The following is a 19,842-nucleotide window of genomic DNA, read 5'->3' on the forward strand; positions in this document are numbered from 1 at the left end:
CAGAGTAACATATGGCACAGGAAATGAGTGAACCGCAATTCTACGCTCCAACTCGGTGAGAATCACAAACGACATCGGGCAAAGGAGCCAAACACACAAATTACACACGATACGATCCTGTGCACCAAAAGTTCAAAAAATGGACAAAAGTAACCAGGTGCGGTGGCTCATGTCTATAATCCCAGAGGCTCTGGAGGCTGAGGCAGGAGGATCACAAGTTCAAAGCCAGCCTCAACAACCTAGTGAGGACCTGAGCAACTCCACGAGACCCTGTCTCTAAATGAAATACAAAACAGGGCTGGGGATGTGGCTCAGTGGTTAAGCACCCCTGGGTTCAATCCCCAGTACAAAATGAATGAATAAATAAATAAAATAAAAAGTAAACTCTGGGTTTAGGACTGTCCATGTCAATAGCAAAACTATAAAGTAAATCAGGAAAATGATCAAAAATCAAGATCATGGCTAGGTTTTGCAGGGGGAGAAGGGCATGCTGGGGACTCCTGTAGCTGGTAATAGTCTACATGGGATCTGGGTAAGCAAGTGTTTGCTTTAAATTTGCTTGTTAAAAAAGACATATTTTATGCACTTTTCTCTCAATATAAAACATTCCAGAATAAAAATAGTGTAAACAGAGTAAAACAAGAAAGAATGTGTGGTGAGATGCGCAGCCCAGGGAGGAAGGTACTCAGGCCTGGGAAACCAGGGCAGAGCGCGGGGCTGGGGGGCTCCTCAGCAGGTGCACTCCGAGGTCCCCCACAGCCCAATAGAGGACAATAGAAACCACACATTCCGCCCCCGCAGGATTTACATTCCAGGAAGGGAAACAGGAATCAAATGTGCAGGCTGTAAACATCTCCATCACAGACCACAATAATGCCTGAGGGTAACTCCGGTGGCCCTCTGTGCTCCTGGGAGGTGCCCTGAGCCCAGACCTGAAGGATGAGCATTGGCTGCTCAGGAATGGTGGGTGGGAGGGGGCAGAGGGTGTAGCACCCAGTGAAGGTCCTCAAGAGGGAAGGAGCATGACTGTCCCCCCACCCCGCCATCTCCATCTGCTCAGAGACCCGTGATGGAGTCATCTGAGACAAGTAGCAGGGAGGGGTGGGAAAGGGTATTTGAACTGGGTTTTGGAGGGTGGATAGGAGTTCACCAGCAGAAATGATAAAGTCTTGCTCTTGTTTGCCCAGTACCTAGCTGTGCCTGGCAAATGCATGTGATTTCTCCTGGAAAGTGAAAAGCCAGAGAATTGAATATAGAGGTTATAAAGTGGAGGCCACTGGCCTTGACCTCAGAGAATTAAGATGCAAAAAATGCGGGAGCTGTGGGAGGGTCCACTTGGTGTCCTGGACTCTGTCAGTCAGAAGCTTTACTGGCCCAGTGAAGTCACCATGGCGGGGGAGGGCAGCTGCAGGGGGCAGAGATAAGACATCTGCTGTGGGAGGGGCTGCGGGGCTGCCCCGCCCCCGCCACGAACCTGGCTTGCAGCGTCCACCCCCCCCCCCCCGCCCCCCGACCAAACCCTAGGGTCCCGTGAGGGTGACAGCAGTGGGGCCTGGGACGCTGGAGCCAGATGCAATCAGAGTGGGCAGCCGCGACTGCGGTGGCTTCGGAATCTGGTTGTTAGTGGGCGGCGCAGGGAGCCGCGCTGTCTCCCCTGTGTTTATCTGGCTCCACTGAAGGGGCTGGAAACTTGATCCCCGTGGGGACAGGGCCTGGCCTGCCCCAGCCTGGAGTCTGGCAGAGCCCTGGCCTCTCGGGGCTGCTGTCCTGTTATCAGGGGGAAACTGAGGCCGGGAAGCCACCCAGATTAGACAAGAGGGACTTGTCTCATCCCACACTGGAGAATCGCAGCTCCCCTGGACTCGAGGGCCTCGGATGCTCCAAGTTCTTGGCCAAAATGCTTCCCAGATAGCATCCCCACGAGGACACTACTGTTATTCTTGGGGAAACAGAGGGCAAATCATTTGCTGAAAGTCACACCGAGCTGGGACTGGATTGGGGTTCAGATCTGCCTGATTCCAAAGCCAGCGTCCCTAACCACTTCACCACCCTGCCCACGAAAGCAAAGTTCACTGGGTGCCTTGAAAACCTTCAGCCACCGTGAACTTCCCTCCTGTGGCTGGTCCTGGGTTTGGGGACGTCTGTCCTCCTCTGGCCTGGCCCCCTTCTCACAGAGAGCCTTGAACCTGGAGTACCTCTGAGTGCCCCCTCCTCCTGCCCCTGCATTCCTGCCTGACTGCCCCACGGCCTGCATGGAGGTCCCAGCTGCAGGAATTCCTCTCCAAACTGGCCTTAGAGAGGATGGGGGCTGGCCTCTTGTTCTGGCACCCTGTAGCCCAGCTCCTGGCACAGAGAAAGGATGAGCAAATCTTCCATCTTGGGCACCTCTCATGGGCATCTGTGCCACAACAGAAAAAAGAAAAAAACCAAAACCACTGCTAATAGCTGTGTGACCCTGGGAAAGCAATGCAACCTCTCTGAGCCCACAGGCCCCCTCCACAAAATAGGAGAATGCATCCATTCATCCCAGGATGCCATGCATGCAAAGAGCTCAGCGCTTCATCAACACTCCATCCTGGATTTGAACTTGATGATTTTTTAAGTTTTTTATTATTTATCTATTTGTTTATTTTTGTCTTTTGACTTCAGTTTTCAGATTCTCTCTTCCACAATGTGCTTCCAGTTTCTGGGGAACAGAAACCTGTGCCCACTGCCCAGATGCCCATCGCAGCCCAGGAGTGTGGAACTGCAGGGCTGATCCTAAGTCTCCCCTTCCCCTGGCCTCCCCCTTTCTGTTCAGGGTGTGGGGACTCCTGCAAGCCTCGGTCACCCTGTTCACACCTCGGGCCAAACCCCCCTCGGAGCCTGGGGGTCCCGCCATTGCCTCCTCTTTGAACCAAGTATCCACCCTGCACCCCTCTTGTTCCAGGTCCAGCTGCTTTGTGTTCTGGGAGCTCACGGCAGCCCAGGAACCCCCCCGGGTACCTTCCGGAAACGTCGGCCGGCTTGCTTTCCTTTGCTTTCATGTGACAGCCCCTCTCCCGCCAGGCCTTCTAGGGGAATGCTCTGAACCGACCCGCGGGGAATTCCAAGGAACCAGACCCAGACATGCAGGACCCTCCCCACGGCCGCTGAGCAGGAAGGTGGCCCCAGGCCCCTTCCTGGCGAGATGGAGGGAGAGAAGCTCACCAGCCAACCCGGGCACCGCCAATTGACTCCTGGCTGCCACCTGCCCTTCCGGGCCCTGGGGCCCACCCGTGGGACTCTGCTGTCCCCCTCCTGAGGCAGGGTCCCCTCTCGCCCGCCCTGAGGGATAGAAGGGCCAGGCTTTCCTGCATAAAGAGTGCCAGGGCCTGGTGGTCAGCAAGCCTCCGGGCTTCCTCAGTCACCATGGCCCGAGTCAGGATCTTGACCTTGAGGGTAGACTGCTCCCGTTGGGGTGGCCTCGGCAGCAGGGCCTGGTGAAGAAGCAAAGTGGTGTCCTAGAGTAAGGGTGGGGCGGAGCCCACAAGTCTGCTAGACTTCTGAACACCTCCTGGCCCTCAAGCCCCAGGACCAGGCCTGGAAGGAGACCCGGAGTCCCAACAGCCTTCCTGGAACCCCGTCGTCAAGCGGAATCCTAGGGCGAGGCAGCCTCGTGCTCCTGCCCAGAACAGACGTCCTCTTCCCGGTTCCCCAGGGACACACACTCATTACCTGTCAGGGCATCTCCCCTAGACAATGACTCTGGAGGTGACCTGGAGCCACAGAAAGAGGGGAGCTATGGGGTCAGAGGAAACCTGAGGTCAAACCCTGGCTCCAGCGCTTGGGAGTTGTGTGCCCTCAAGCAAGACACTGCACCTCTCTGAGCCTCTGTTCCTCCATCTGTGCAATGGGGCAGGTGTGAGGATTTGATGAGAGAAAGGGCATAAAACCCAGATGTCTCTCTGCCCCTGGGGCTCGCAGAGAATCTCCCTTGTCAGGATCTCTGATAGCAACAGGGAAACGGGTAGGAGTTGTGTCCAGTGCCTTAAATGAGTGACGTTATTCACCCCGTGCAGCTCTCCAGGGCCACCCAAGCAGAGAGGGCAGTAGGGCTGGCCCCCGGCCCCTGACCCGGGAGCCTGCTGGTCTGACCTCCAGCACCGCCCGTCACTCTCCACTATTCGAGGGCTGCCCTTCCCCTGGCCTCGGTCCTGCTCTGCCTCCCCAGGTGACATCAGCCGCGGGTCACTCGCGGTTCCTCGGCGGTCGACTGAGCTGAACCTTCGGGTCCTTCCCGGTTTCCAGGAAACCCGCTCTCCCAGGACATCTGCGGGGGACCTGGACTTCAGCAAGGGCCCCAGCCGAGGCCGAGGCCGCAGAACGCCTTCGCATGAGCGCTGGGCGCCCGGTTCTCCAAGCATTCCTTGTCCCGGCCCACCCTCCAGGGACCTTCTCTGCTCGCTGAGGCCCCGGCATCCAGGGCTGCAGCCTCCTCGCCCCGTCCGCCCTGCCCCCACCCCAGGCCCCTCCCAGGGGAGTTCTGCCCCCTCCCACTTGCCACCCCATCTCAGAGTCCCCAAGGAGGAGCTGGAACTGGTCCCACCCCCTCCCAGGGCAGCGGGACTTTGAGGAGCTTCTTGGAGAGAGCCCTTGTCCCCAAGCCTGGTATTCAGTGGCCTCAAGTGACGGTGGCCACATCAGCATAAGAAAAGTTTCTTCAGATTAAGGAGCAATGAGCTTTTCCTTTTCCCCAACAACAATCCTGAAATGTCAAAAGCCACTGACCTCAGAAATAAGCCTGCCCAGAATTTCTCAGGGAGGGACCCTTGGCATTGCAGGTCACTTAAAATCCCTGACTTCCCCGTGCTAAATGCCAACAGCACCCCAACTTCATAATTGTAAGACCTAACGTGGCCCCCACATTTCTAAAGCCTCCATCTCTCACACACACTCATTCAGACCATGAACACACACATACACACACGATCACACACTGGGTGGGGAACTAAGACCAGAGAGGCAAAGGACTGTGGCTGAGATCACACAGCAAGTAAGGCCAGAACACAGGCCTGGGTGTTGAGGAGAAAGAAGTTTGTTCCCAGTGTGGAGACTGAAGCTGTCCTGCCATGAGGCTCGGAGCTGGGGACCAAGGCCCTGTCTTGCACCCTACTCCAGATTTCTGCAAACCCAGTCCCCTAGATCCCCTGGCAAGGACCAGCGGGCAGCCAGGAAGATTCCAGCAGAGGAAACCTCAACCTCTCACATTTTGAGGAATCGGCGGATTTTTGCCTGGTTCCCAGTAACCAGAGACATCGACGTCAAGTGAGGTTAACGCAGAGCCCTGCCCAGGAAAGGCTGAGCCGGCCAGACCTTGTCCTGGCAGCTACTGGAATCCCCCCCAGAACCAGAGACCTCTCCAGCCTGGCTGTGGGGATTTCTGCTGTCAACTGCCCAGAGAAGTGGGGTCCAGGGGCACCAGGGAGGATGTGTAGACTCCAAAAGCCAAATGCACCAGCAAGATGCCTGGACCCAACGGGAGGGCCCAGCAGGCCAGACCCACAGCTCCAGTTCCACCCCAGGACAGAGCAGCAGGGAATGGGGAGGAGGTGGGCTGGTTCAGCGGGGGTGCAGGCCTGGACTCCACCTCCTACATGTGCAGGGCACCTCCACCCCTCCGTGGAGGGACCTTAAGGTCACCCTGCGAGGAAAGCGCAGCATCCCACCTCACAGGAAACAGGCAGACCTGCCACTTACCAGCTCTTGACTGAAGACATGCAGTCTAACCAGCTGGACTTCAGTTTCTCCGGCTGGATCATTAGGAGGTAGCGCCCGCCTCGAGGATCTTTTCTGAGGTTAAACGAGGCAAACCTTGGTTTCAGTCGCCCAATGTCTGGCAATGTCAGAGGGTACAGAAATTGAGCAATGGGGACAAGCACGTGGAGAGCACAGACTGATTATGTCAAAACCACACACACACACACACACACACACACAGCTGGACTTTTGGGGTGACTCTGGCAAGGATGGCCTTTTTTTCTCAGTGATCGTAGTGACAGTCCCCTTAAATGGCAAACAGGCTGGGAGCATGAGAATGTCCCGGCCCATGCAGAATTTTCTGGTTCAGAAATAGGGACAGGAAGCCTCTGCCCCTCCCCAGGCCCCACAGTGGGAGCTGAAGTTTCCAGCCAGCAGGGTTCTATCAGGAGGGGAAGGAGGAGCTAAGGAAAGGCCCTGGAAAGTTCTCCCCCTGGTTCACTCTGTCTGCAACTGACTCTCTCAGGCAGGTTCATGGTGTATGAAGCTCCGGGCTGGGCAGATGCCCTCCCACACAGAGCCCCCCAGCCCTGCATGAAAACCCCCCTTCCAGAAGATTCTCTGGGGCAGGTGCTGGAGGTGAGCTCTCCTGGCCCACGCGGTCTCTGGGGCGGNTCAGGTGAAGGAGGTGGCTGCCCACTGCCCACCCCCCCCAAAGCTTTTTCCAAGGAAACTGCTCACGTCCCTCCTTCCCCTTCCCCCTGCATTTCCTACTCCCGCGCGGTGCATTCTCTGCCATTTCCTCTGCAAATCTGTGGTCAGCGCCCAGCTCATGGCCACTTGGGAAATGAGACCTATTGTCTATTGATACCCATTGTCCAAACAGGCCAGCACACAGTGCTCAGCACCCCTGCCCTGCTTGTGGCCACCAGGCCACTGAAGACTGCCTGGCCTGGTGGTGAGAAAAGCAATTTTTTTTTTTTAGGTAGCAAGGGATAGAATGTTTAAATCTTACTTTTAATTAATTAATTTATTTATTTTGGCACCAAGCTTATGCTAAGCATAAGCTCTAGCACTGAGCTAAACCCCTAAATCCTATTTTAAATGAATAAAGTAATACATATTCTTTATATAAAATTCAAAAAGGCATAGGAGAAAAATAATGAAAGTGGCCCCTAATTCTAAAGTTTTGTCTCCCATCCACATATTCAGCTGGATCATTTATAAAGATAATTTGTGTCTTTGTTCTGCACCCACTCATATTTCCCCTGCCCCCTGCTCCATCATAGGACACACGTGTAATTCATGTAGCATAAAAAAGTCACCATTGTAAACTGTGCAATTCACTGGCTTGTAGTGTAGTCTCTGTGTTGTCCTACGACGATGCTATCAATTCCGGGACATTTCCAACACCCTCAACAGAAACCTCATATTGATCACTAGTCAATGCTAAGTCCTCCTCCCCTTGGTCACCAGCGACCACTAATCCATGTCCTCTGACAAATCTGTGCACTTGTCATTCTGGACAGGTCCTGGACATCACGCATATGGCCCTTTGTGACAGGCTTCTTTCACTTAGCATTGTGTCTTCAAGGTCCATTCGTGTTGTGCCCTGAACTGGTCCGTTGGTCAGCCGTGTGAATATACCACATTTTGTTTTTAATGCGTATATGAAGCACATTTGAGTTTTCTCTCCTTGTTACCAGTTTTGAATGATGCTGCTGTGAACGTTAATGTGCAAGTTTTCGTGTGAACATGTTCTCACATCTCTCGGGTCTGTACCGAGGAGTGGAATTTCTGGGTCTTGTGGGGAGTCTATGTTTAGCTTTTTGAGGAGCAGCCAGACTGTTTTCCACAGTGGCTGCACAATTTCACATTCCTACCAGCAAAGAATGGCGATTCCAATTTCTCCACATCCTCACCAAGACTGGTTATTTTCCCTTCTTTTTTTAAATTATAACCATCCTCGTGAGTGCAAAGTGATACCTCATTGTGGTTTTGATTTGCATTTCCCTGTTGACTAATGCTGGGCATGAATGTGCTCTTAAATTGATTTTAAGGGTCATGAAAATTTCATCATAGATTACTATATAATGTATTTTCAACAGGATATTATCAAATATTCAGGTTGTTTCTATTTTTCTAATTCATTTCTTTCTTTTTTTTTTAAGAGATAAGATCTTGCTATGTTGCCCTGGCTGGCCTTGAACTTCTGGGCTCAAGCTGTCCTCCTGCCTCAGCTTCCTAAGCAGGTTTGCACCTGGCACCTGGATTACCTCCCTCTTACGTGTAAGCCTTCTATATTGTCATCATCAGACTCAACGACATCCATTCATTCAATATCAAGCTGAGGTTGATATCCTTGGTGCAACTGTACGGTGCTGAACAAACTAAGGTCTGACCCCTGGCCTCCTAGAGCACGTAGTCTGGCAATTTATGAAATAATCACGCAGATTAAGTCTGTCATCAGAAGCACTGATGCACAGGATTATGCAGGGAAACCACGGGCTGCCTAAGGGGCACAGGGCAGGGGAATCCCAAATTCAGAGAGAGTCCATCAGAGGTACAGGTGGGTCCTGGACTTGTGCCTGGTATAGAAGTGGGTCAGTCTGTGGGACTCAGCCCTCAGCCTGTGGGGTCTCCACAAACAACGGGAGACGGTGTCAGACTTGAGTTGGATGGTTGGACCCCCTGTGGGTGTTGGAGAGCCAGAGATCAGGTACGGGAGCCCATTTCAACCATGGCCTCTCCTATGGGGAAGGATCTTCTCCTGGGGGGACACCACGAGTGTGTTGAGAAGTCAGGAGTGAGGGCCAAGACTGTGAGACACACCAGAAAGGCCAAGGGAAACGAGGGACCGCTGGGGCTGCGGAAGCCGGGAGCTCACAGGAAATGGGACAGAGGCCACCTGAGGCAGAAGGTATGGGGAAGCCAGCCCCAGTGGAAGAAGAGGTGGACGGGGTGGGAAGCTCTTTGAGTCAGCTTTTCCACCACTGTGACCCAAAAACCTAACAAGGTTAGGTGTTTTTCTCCTAGAGGAGGAAATTTATTTGGTCCTCACAGTTTCAGGTCTCAGTCCACAGACGGCTAATTCCATTGCTCTAGGCCTGAGGTGAGGCAGAGCATGATGGTGGAAGGCTGTGGTGGAGGAAGGCAGCTCAGGACATGGTAAGGAAGCAGAGAGAGCTCTGCTCACCAAGGACAAAACATAAACCCCAAAGACACACCCCCAGTGACCCTCCTCCTCCGATCTCACCCTACCACAGTTACCACCCAGTTAATCTGTCCCAGTGGATTAATCCACTGATTGGATTCCAACTCTCACCATGAATCCTTTCACCTCTGAACCTTCTCACGTGAGCATTTGGGGGACACCTCATGTTTGAACCACAATCGAAGCAGGAGCAGGGGAGCTTCAGAGCAGGATTGGAGGAGACAAATTCTCCTGGATCTTGGATTGGGAACATTTCCACTTGGGAGGGTTTTCCACACTCCACCAGCCCTGGCCGAGCCGCGGCAGGAAATGTTTTCCTCATCTCCTCCTTGTTGCTGGAAGCAATCTGACGGCATCTCTGCTCCCGCTCCCGGCATGGGGCCTGGCCTGGCTCAGGCACCCCCAGCCCCATTTTGCAGAGAGGGAAGTTGGAACAGAGGGGACGCTCAATGGAAAGACATGGAAAATCCTTGGCCAGAGTAGGCAGCCAGCAACCAAGAACAGGGCTGCTGGGGACCGCCACTCAGATCCGGGGACCGCCATGCCCAGGTCAGACTCTGAACCATTACAGGATCCTGAGAAATGCCAACACATCTGCAAAAATGAGTGACCGCTGCATCTCTTCTCAGGGTGTGCATTTGGTGAATCTCTGACATGAGAGGCATAAATCGTCATTAAAAAAAATAAAAAAAACTGGAAATTTAAGAATCCAGTAGAGGAACAGAAGCTGTCCTTTGTTTGAGAAACCCAACATCAACATTTAAAATCATCAATACTGTTTCACTTTTAAACCTGAAATTTAAAAAAAAACTTTATAAAATCAGGAGACTTGAAATCAAGGGTTCAGAAGTGCTGACAAATGTTTGCCTTCACACCAAGGGGACACCTGCCACTCTCGGGTCCAAGGAGCCCCAAACTTAAATCCCCAACATTCCAAAAAGCCAAAGGAGCCCCAAGGGCTGAAAGGTCTCCAGATTTTTAGATTCCAAAGATTCTAAAATTTCCAAGATGTCAAGACTTATAAAGATCCTAAGAATTCTAAAGTTTCCCTAGTCTCAAACTCCTGTAAGCCTCGACTTCCTAGATCCTGGAAAGCTCTGACTCTCCGCGGTGCGCCCAGGTGGGACCTGGCAGGAGGACACTTTCCACCTAGGCCCTCCCTACCTGCTGGCCTGGCTCTGGCCCGAGGCGATGTCGCTGAGGGTCAGGGAGGAACAGAGTTTTCTGGGCTCAAAAGGGTCTCCAGGACAAGGAGCCCAAGAGGCCCTGAATGGGGTGTGTTGGACCTTAACTCTTCTCCATGGCCCCCGGGCCCCGCTGTCCCCATCCCATGTCCCACCTGGTCATCTGTTCCCCAGCTCTGCCCTCTAAGAGCTTCTGGTCTACGTCTACTCAGGGACACACAGCCCAGCAGTCCGAGTCCCGGGAAAGTTCGACAGGACACGTGAGCCCCTGCCCTGCCACCTTCTCCCCACTCCCGGCTGCTCCCAGGTCACATCCCAAGGGCGCCAGCCAGCCTAGCAGGGGGAGGAAGAACCCCGAGGCGCAGTGAGAGGGGCTCCCTTCAGCCTGATCCCACCTTGGCTTCTGCTGTATCGACCTGCGGGTCCGTCTGCCCACCCCAGACCTGATCCCCTACCCCGTGACCCTTGGGGCGTCCCCAGCCCAGCTTCAGTTCTGATCCTCAGGAGGTGGCCACGCCTCACACCTCAGGGAGAGAGGAGACTGAGGCGGCCATCGGGTGGAGGGGGAGAGACTGCAGAGGAGGCTCAGAACAGAGCCCGCCTTAACTCTACCCTCTCACCGGAAACTCTGCAAACACCTGTTTCCTCCACCCAACGGGGAATTTAATTCCTGTCACACTCGGTGGTGGAATTGGGACCCACTGGGCACCCTCCCCCTCCGCAGTGCCCTCTCCGCAACCCCCCCAAACAGTGTGAGTGTTCCCCACAGCAGCGGCGCCGAGGAGGGGCGCTGCCGCGGGTGGAGAGCGGGGGCTGGGCCAGAACGTGAGCGCTGATTGTGGGCCCCAGAAGGGCCCCCCTGCTCCATTCATGAAAGGGTATTTTTAGCTGAGGACTGGCTGCCTGCGGTCTGGGTGGGGGAGGCCAGGCCATGTGTCATGTCTGAGTGATCGTGGACTCACTCTGCCCAGGAAACAAGCCCCCAGGGGCCAGCTGCTGGATCCCAGGGCTGCCGCTGCGGCTGGGAAGAGGAAGATGTGCACAGTCAGGAAGCTTAGACCTTCTTACCCGAGGGGCGCCGCAGCGTGGGGAACGATGGTGATTATTAAAACACATGGAGCATCGACGAGGTGCCAGGCACTGCCCACTGAGTTGAGATATCCACTTAGTCCTTCCTGTGAGATCGATACTCTTATTAGCCCCTCTCAGGCCACAGAGCGCTCTGGGATTGCACAGTTCATCCAGTCTGACCCTTTTTGGGGGGTGCGAAATTGGAAGCCCAGAGGGGGTTCAAGATAAGGAGTCATTTGGCCCTAATTCCCAAGCCATGATTCTTCCTACTGGATGGTTTTGTGGGACAGATTCATCCTGTGGCCCGCCCACCTCCTCAGCCCAACCCTGGCTCCAGAATTCTGTCTGTCCCTGCTCAGGTTGCTATAAAGCAAAGAGCCTGGTCTCTGGAAGCAGAGGTAAGCCCTGCTCCTGACTTGCTGTGACTCTGGGCAAGTGACCTCACCTCTCTGATCCTCCGTCTCCTCCTCTGTAGAGCAGCACGGTTGGGCCGTCTCCACAAGCCTGTGTTGTGGGTATAAGTTGCCTGGAGCGATTTTTCTCAACTCTGGCTCCTTGAACCACGAATCACTCCCCTGCACCATGAACACTTTACACATGGCCAGGTACTCCTGTCTAGGTCACTGCCAGAGATGGAGAGCTAGTGGTACCACTCCAGGCACTGTGACCAGCGGCTGGGCTGCGGAGAGACCTGGAGCAAATGATGCCTCACCTGCCTCTGCCCAGGCTGCAGACCCCCAGCAGAACAGCTTGGGGCACAGAGAGAGGGTTGGGGGGAGAGAGAAGAGAAGGGACAAGGGAGAAGGGAGACAGGCCTGCCCATCCTGAGCCTGCAGACAGGCGAGCAGAACAGGCGTGGCCAGCTTAGCTAGCTGTCCCCTCATCCCTGGGGTGACCCTCCATCCGTCTCTGCCCCACCCCCATCTTAGGTCCTCACTCTCCCACACAGAGAGGGGACAGTCCCCTTTCCTGTTCTCTCTGCCCTGATTTTCAGCTACTTGATTAGGGCAGTCCCTGCCTCAGGGGCTGGGGACCCTGTGTCTTCCCTACCACCAACACACACGCACACACACACGCACACACACACGCACACACACACATGCACACACATGCACACATGCACACACCCTCAGACACACGCACACATAAATGCACACACACACTCATGCACACACACACACTCATGCACACAGCACACTCTGCTCGGGGAAGCTCCACAACCTGGCTCCTGGGCTGGCCCTGGGCTCTCAGTGGTGGCCTCGGCCCCCTGGTCTGCAGATACAGCACCCCCATTTGCAAATTTCCTAACTGAAGTTCTGACGGGGCCCATATGGCGGCACAAGGCAGCCAGCGGGCCGGGTCCTGTGTCATGTGTCATGGGCCAGGGGTGGAGCAGCTGCTCCAAAAACAGGGTGAGGCTGAGGAGGAAATGAAGAAATCTCTACTTCAGAAACAAAACCAGTCCACCTAGGATGTAAATGAGTTACGTGGAAAAATGGAACTAACTGATTTCATTCCTGTCTATCCTTTGCTCATCCAGGAAACTCTCAGCAAACAGGCATGGCTAAAATTAAAGAGAACCTGACACCACCACCCCGTACACAAACCCAGCTGCAAAAGGCTTTCAAAAGTCCTTGCCCTGACTCATCTGAGACTCTTCCCATTTGTCATCTCTTCTAATGCAGACAAATCTAACACGTGTGGGTTACTGGTTTTCCACCCAAAGGAGCCAGGATGTGATGAAATGTAACTGCAGATTCCTTTTAAATAAGAAAGATTTTTAAAAATATAAAAATAACAGCAAAGCTTTGAAAAACAGACACAAGGACTTAGCAGCTTGGGGGACATTCAGTGCCCAGCTGTAGTGACCACACTGTTGCGGAGTCCTCAAAATCAGCAATGCACACAACGTTGGAGCTCACAACAACAACCTGGGGCAACGAAAACCAGTGAAATCTGCTCCCTGAACTTCACTTAGGATGGCAGAAATAGGTGACACATTGGGAAAGACTTCCATCTTTACAAAGGAAGGGCTTCACGTTTTTAGCAGGACTCGACCTCATCTGGAAAATGCATTCTGTGGAATAATGAGCTATAAATGATGTTTGACTGTGCACCGGTTTACAAGCCGATCCAACAAAAATAATAAATGGCACAATTTTGAAACCAAACTCTGTAACTAGCAGCTAGAATTTCACCAGCGGAGAAATAAGTGCTTTAACAGTGACTTCAGTTGGATCGAGGACCTCGGGACCCTGCCAAGAGCTGGAAAGCAGACAGTTTCTCTCCCACCACGTAATTACACCCTCTCGCCTCAGGAGAGACCCTCACACTCGGTTATGGTGGTGGTGCGGGGGGAGAATCTGCAGGACCATAAGGTGTTCAAAGTGGACATCTGGAAGGAGGGGACTTCAGAGTCCTGGGCACTGTGGGTCCTAAAAGTTGTCCACATCAAGTCACTTGGAAGTTCATAAAAACTTCAGGAGGTCTGAGAGAAGAACCAGGAGTGTGCCTTTTGAACACTTTGCTTCAGTGGATCTGATGCGGGTGGTCCAGGGAAGCCAGATTGAGAATTGCTGCTCCCCCCACTCTGCAGGCAGGGAAATCAAGGCCCAGAGAGGAACACAGCAATGCTCCCAGTCACACAGCAGTCAGAAGCCGAGCTGGCCCGTGGCCTGGGCAGAGCTTCTTCCCACTGCATTCCGCCTGCCCACGGGCTGCCTCCCGGGGTGGACATTCCAAGGAGCCATGTAACAGGAAAGGAAACGTTGGCCGTGCCCATTCCGATGTTGGAGGGCCCGTCGTGACTCCAGATTCCTGCAGACACAGCCCTCGGCATTCAGACAGCCAAGCTCCATGAGCCTGCTTTTTCCAGATGGGACTGGGGATGAGAGTACAAAAGCCAGTATTTATTTTTATTTCCCCAAGAAAATAAATCAGCAGCTTTGCTCCATGAGCAGTGGTCAGAGGAAGCAGTATTCCTAGCCGGCAGGAGGTCCTGGACCCTCTCCAGTCCCTCAAAGCCCCCTCCAGCTGCCTCAACATCCCCCAGGTGTCTGACGTGAAGGTGGCCCCCAGACAGCGCATCCCTCGGGCTTCAGACTCAAGAACGCTCTTCTGCCGACAGCGATGGATGAAGGACTCAGGAGGAGGAGGGTCCCTTTCTTCCTGGACGAAAAGGCTTTCGCCAGCTTCTCCTATTGCCACCCCCCTCAACTGCTGTATTTGAAATGATGGAATATGATGCTGCCAGGTCCCACCAGCCCCCGGGGATCTGTTTTGCACATCCCAAAGGGGCAGAGCAGCCCCCCCGCCCCCAACAAAACCCTTCAGCCCGAAATGTCAGTGATTTTGAGATTGAAAAGCCCCGAGCCATGGGCATGTTATCACACATGGTGTGAGTCCAGATTTCGCCTCTGAATGCTGTGTGAGCTTGGGCAAGGTCACAGGCTCTCTGGGTCTGATACTCCCATCTGTACAAGAAAGCAATGAGGAGAGGCTCATCTCTGGGAACCCAGCTGTTTTGGCAGGGGAGTCTTGGAGCCCTGAGACAATGGCCCTGATTTACACCTCTTAAGTGGCTGTCACAGGGAGGGGTCCACCCAGCCCCCCTTACCTAAGGGATGGACAATCAGCTGTCTTGAGAACCTCCCCCAGAGCCCCAAGTCTGGAACTCCTGCTCCACCAGGAACGGAAAACCCATTATCTGCAGATGACTTCACTTTGCAAAAATGCAGACGGGTGGTTGCCAAGCAGAACTCCAGGGAAGGGGCGGGAAAAGGGCTCAGAGCCGCCTGCCCCTGGCCTCACCAGCATCCAGCAACTCCAAAGCAAGGCTCCAGCTGCCCCGGGGTACTGCTAGAAGCCCTTCCTGTGGGCAGTCCCCACCCCATGACTCTTCTGGAAACTTCAGAGGGCCTCTGGGCTGCAGGCGCATCTCCCAGAGCCTGAGTTGGGAACTGGACAGAGGAAAGTGGCCACCCTGCCCCGACCACTGGTGCACATGGCAGTCCTTGGGGCCTCTACTTGAAAACAGGCTCTCCTCCCAGAGGGCTGGTCATGTGGCCACCAACCCAATTTCTTTCTTGACCTAGAGTGTGGGAGGGCATCCTGACCCAGGAGAGTGGGGACAAAGAGCAGCCCAGGGAACGGCTGCATAGATGGACGAGGACCCAGGACTGTGGTCTCCTGGGGTATGAGGGACCATAATGACGGGCTCCGGGAGTAGAGGGGGCTCAGGCCACCCTGGGAGGAGCCCACAAGGAGGCCTGAGTTCTATTCCTAGAAACGAGTCTGGGCCTCAGTTTCTCCTCCGGACAATGAGAGATTTGGTCCAGAGAAACTGGGGGGTCTCTTTCAGATCTAGAATTTGGAGGCTCCAGGAGCTGATAAGAGTAAGTCACAGTCAGAGCCTCATAGGGGGCTGAGCTTTTTGGTGGGTAACATTTCCCTCCCCTGCCATTAAGAACAGGATCAAGTTCAGCCCCACTGAGCTCTAAAAGGAAGGAGGAGGAGGTGGAGCAACAGCATGCTGAGGGAGAGGCTGGCGCACTGCCCCGCCCCTCACAGCTCTAAGCACCGCCTACTGCTGGGGGGCAGTGTGAGCTAATGGCTAGCGCCCTCAGGCTGGCAGCCCCTGGCCAGAATTCAAATCTTGGTCCGTCCACCTGCTTGCTGTGCCAACTTCATTCAGTGTTCCCAACTATAAAATGAAGGCAGGAACAAACACTTCTTTGGAGAGTTATTCTAGTGGCCTCCCTTCCCCCTAAAGTAATTGCCAGCTCCCTCCGTCGCCCTGCTCTGCCCTGCCCACCACACCCAGGCAGGAGGAGAAAGAATTTTCCTGCTTCCCCTGCTGGGCCCCTGTTCTGGCTGTGGCCTCATCCCTCTCCAGGGTCCTCCATCCTGCTGGGAGGCCCTGCTCTGCGATGCTGGTACCCACGCCCTCTTCTTGATCTTCAGACCTGAAGGCGGACACCGCTCCCTGTTGCTGCGGGTCTCCAGTGCAGCACCATCCCCTATAGCCACACCCGGCCAAAAGTCCCTTCATCACTTCCCCAAAGATGATTGACAGGTGGCCAACGGGCGTGGGAGAAGGTGCTGAAGATGGCTACTCACTAAAGAGATGCAAACCGAAGCCATCGTGAGACAGCCCTTCACACCCCTTAGGTGGCTGCTGTCCAGAGAAAAGACAAGCGCTATGAGGACAGGGGGAGACCAGAACACTGCACGCTGTGGGTGGGAACGGGAAATGTCACAGCCACTAGCAAATAATGTGGTGGGTCCCCAAGAAACTGGAAAGAGGACTAGCTGTGACCCAGCAGTGCCACTTCAAAGGTATACCCGGGGGATTGAAGGCGAGGTCTGCAAGAGATGTCTGCAGCCAATGTCCAAAGCGGCATTGTCCACAGTGGCCAGCGGAGGAAGCAGCCTCGATGTCCACGAGAGACAAGGGTCAAGCAAAGGGATGTGTGTAAAATGGAATATCAGCTTTGAAAGGGAAGGAAACCCTGTCACCCCGTTTAAGGATGGCCCTCGAGGACATCGTGCTAAGTGAAATTAGTCACAAATGCTCTATGATTCCACTCACGCGAGGTATTTAGAGTCATAAAGACAAAGTGGGGGCTGGGAGAGGGAATGTTGGGGAGTCTTCGTGGGTCCTAGTGACTCTCCGTGTCACGGGATGGGAGCGTTCTGGAGACTGGTCACCTAACAATGGGAACACACTTAGAACTCCTGAACTCTATACTTGAAATGGTTAAGGTAGTTTTTTTTTTTTTTAAAAAAGTATCAAATGGCATATTTTGATTATGTGCAGTTCACTGTGGGTCATTTAAATCTCAGCAAAGCTGCTCATTGGGGTTTTTGAAAGTCCCTTCATTAAATTCTCTTCAGAAAACCGGTGCTTCCCAAACTTGTTTGCATATTCAGACTTTTCTGGGAACCCTTTAAAAATTCCCAAACCCAAGGCACACCCAGAGGAATGAAGCCACAACCCCTTGGGCAGAGCTCGGGCATCTGGAGGTTTTGATGATCCCCAGGGGGCTCAGTGAACACAAGCCTGGCACCATGGAAGTGGGCCCTCCACTGAGCCACAGGCTTCTTGTCACCTGGGGTCACAGGAGTCTGCACAGCTAACTACTTTCTGGGCCTATCGTGAGCATAAAGAAGAATAGAGTTTGCGGAGCACTTAGCTAGTGCTCAATAAAACCTACTGAAGCCATGATTGACATTAGTGCTGCTGTTATTCTTTCTCGGGGGCCCCTGGTTCCTGGGGCCTTGGAGAGGCTGCAGAAGGAGGGCTCAGGACCCAATGCAAGCAGAGGAGAAAGCCTTGACCGGAAGGAAAGTCCAGGCTCGGGCAGAGAAGGCAGAGCTCTGGGTTGGCTGGGGACCTGTGGCGCATGCGGGGCAAGACTGCAACAATGGCAGGGGGCCAGCCGGAGCTGGCACCACTCAGAGACCCCAGGAAACACTGAGCAGCACCAAGGCCAAGAGCAGAGCTGGTCCAGGAAGAAGCATGGTCCAGGACAAGCACACATTAGGGTTTCAGTTGTCTGCCATTGGTGTGGGGGGTGCTTTTCTAAATTTGCAGGGGTCCCCCAAGCACCTCGGTAGCCCCAGTGGCCCCTCTCCCAGCCTCTCCTTGGGGAGAGCTCCTGGCTGTCACCTCCGTTTACCTGCACGTGGTCATCCTGGCCGTTCACCTGGCTGGGCTTCGGGGGCAGCAGGCCCAGACAGGGAGACTGCATCCCCTCCCTTGGGCACTGTGTGGGGACTGGAGGTTGTTGAAGGGCCATCCTATGGGGACTGCCTGAAGTAGGAGAGCCCTTGTGGCCAGCAAAGGAGGTGAATGAGGAGCAGAGGCCTCTATTCCTCCCCAAACCGTCCATTCCAGGAACATTTCCTAAGCACCTGCTATGTGCCCGGCCTTTCAGAGCTCAAGTCTGGCTGGAGAGAGCAGGTGTGGAGGAGGCAGCCAGAGGCAGGTAGACAGGGCTCTGTGCTAGCTCTTCTCTGTATCAGCTGCAGGTCCTGGGGGAGTCCATCTCCTCTGGAGCCTCAATTTTATCTTTTGCTAAAACAGGCAACAAAAAGGCAGGCAGGGTGGTGTACACCTGTAATCCCAGCGGGTCAGGAGGTGAGGCAGGAGGATCACAAATTCAAAGCCAGCCTCAGCAACTTAGTGAGGCCCTCAGCAACTCAGCAAGTCCCTGTCTCTAAATGAAAAAAAAAAGGGGGTGGGGGGGGCTGGGGATGTTGCTCAGTGATTAAGCACCTCTGGGTTCTGGGTCCAATCCCTGGTACCAAATAAATAAATAAAGCCAGGCCCACAGGGTTGTGCCAAAGGAAATGAGAGGACAGGCAGGAAGGACCCCCTTGCTGAGCTCTACTTAAACCTCCTTCCCCAGGAGGGAGAAGCAGGCCCCTCGCAGCAGCAAGCAGCTCTCGGGGGACCTAGGAGCCAGGAATCCACAGAGAAGCCTCCTGCCCGGAGGTCTCCATCCTGCTGGCCACTGGCATGTGGGTGACAGTGGACAATCCCTCCTGTCTGGAGGCCAACCTCCCCACTGCCCAGCAGCCCCGCAGCCTGGAGGCCTGGTGAGCCCCTAACACTGCCACTCCAGGGAAGGACCAAGGGCTTGGGGGCGCTCTTTGCAGGTGGAAAAGTAAAGCCCAGGAAGGACACAGGAGACCACAGCCAAGTCAGAGCCAGAAGCCATCTCCTCACCCCAAGCCCCCAGGGCTCTCCTCGTCCTCCAGAGCCTTGGCCTGGGGGTGAACCAAGGTACCAAAGCCCCGTTGGAAGGTGTGGCTTCCTTTTTAAGGAACTCCCCAACAAAGCCCTGGGCTCCACTAGGGCAACAGCCTTCCCCTCCAAATAGCCTCTAGACCAGCCATTCCCCTGCTCAAGCACCTTCCATAGCTCCCCATCCCACACAAACATCTTGCCCAGAGTCCAGGGTCCCGGTTTCCATCTCCAGCCATCTCCCTGGCTCCTACCCTTCTTCCATTCTGGCCACTCTCTATCCCCTTCTCCAGGCCTTTGTGGATTCTGCTTCTTCCTCCTGGAACACTCTGCCCTGTCTCCTTCCTCTAAGGCCATCCAAATGTCACCCGCTCCCGTTAGCCTTCCCCATCCTCGTGTCAGACATGGCCTCTCCCTCCTCTTGGTTGCTGGAGGACACTCTCGGTCACCTTGCACACCCCCTTCCCTGTGTCACCAAATCATCCTCAGCACCCTGAAGGGAGGAAGGGCCAAGTGACCTCGGTGCCCTGTGCCCGCACCACAGGGAACAAACAGGGACTGTTGGATGTCCTCTGGGAGCAGTACTGGGCCAGAGGTGCCTGCGGGCGGGCGGGGCCCTGGCTCAGCCCTGCTGTGCCTGAGCGCCTGTTTTTGTTTTCCTTCTCCCTGGGCGCAGGCTGCGGGGGTGTTGGAGCCACAGCTGGTTTTCATTGCATCAAGGCTTAAAAAAGCCCTGAACATATTTTTAGAGAGGAGGAAAAAAAGGATATTTTCTTCCCTGACCCAAGATGGGGCTTGCTCCAGTTTTCCATGTGCTCTGTCCCTCTGGGTGGAGCTGGCGGGGAAGCCTCTCTGCAGGACGGTCCTTCAGGACAGCCAAGAGGAGCTCAGAGCTCTGTGCGGGT

At 54.5% G+C, this 19,842-nt stretch overlaps 2 long non-coding RNA genes across 3 annotated transcripts; both read right to left on the reverse strand.

The window, feature by feature from the left end:
- Positions 1 to 2,649: 2,649 nt before the first annotated feature.
- LOC125610658 lies at positions 2,650 to 19,842 on the reverse strand. 2 transcript variants are annotated; one of them, XR_007340656.1, is made up of 3 exons: positions 19,721 to 19,842; positions 5,719 to 5,854; positions 2,650 to 3,458 (listed from the first exon to the last, which is right to left on the reverse strand). It is a non-coding gene; the product is annotated as an uncharacterized LOC125610658 (long non-coding RNA). The 2 variants fall into 2 exon arrangements; XR_007340655.1 differs by lacking the exon at positions 19,721 to 19,842 and having other exon boundaries at positions 5,719 to 6,334.
- On the reverse strand, positions 13,292 to 16,291 carry LOC125610659. The gene is made up of 2 exons (XR_007340657.1): positions 14,804 to 16,291; positions 13,292 to 14,068 (listed from the first exon to the last, which is right to left on the reverse strand). It is a non-coding gene; the product is annotated as an uncharacterized LOC125610659 (long non-coding RNA).

The sequence above is a fragment of the Marmota marmota genome, unplaced genomic scaffold (assembly GCF_001458135.2).
Source record: "Marmota marmota marmota unplaced genomic scaffold, marMar, whole genome shotgun sequence".
NCBI classification, from domain to species: domain Eukaryota; kingdom Metazoa; phylum Chordata; class Mammalia; order Rodentia; family Sciuridae; genus Marmota; species Marmota marmota.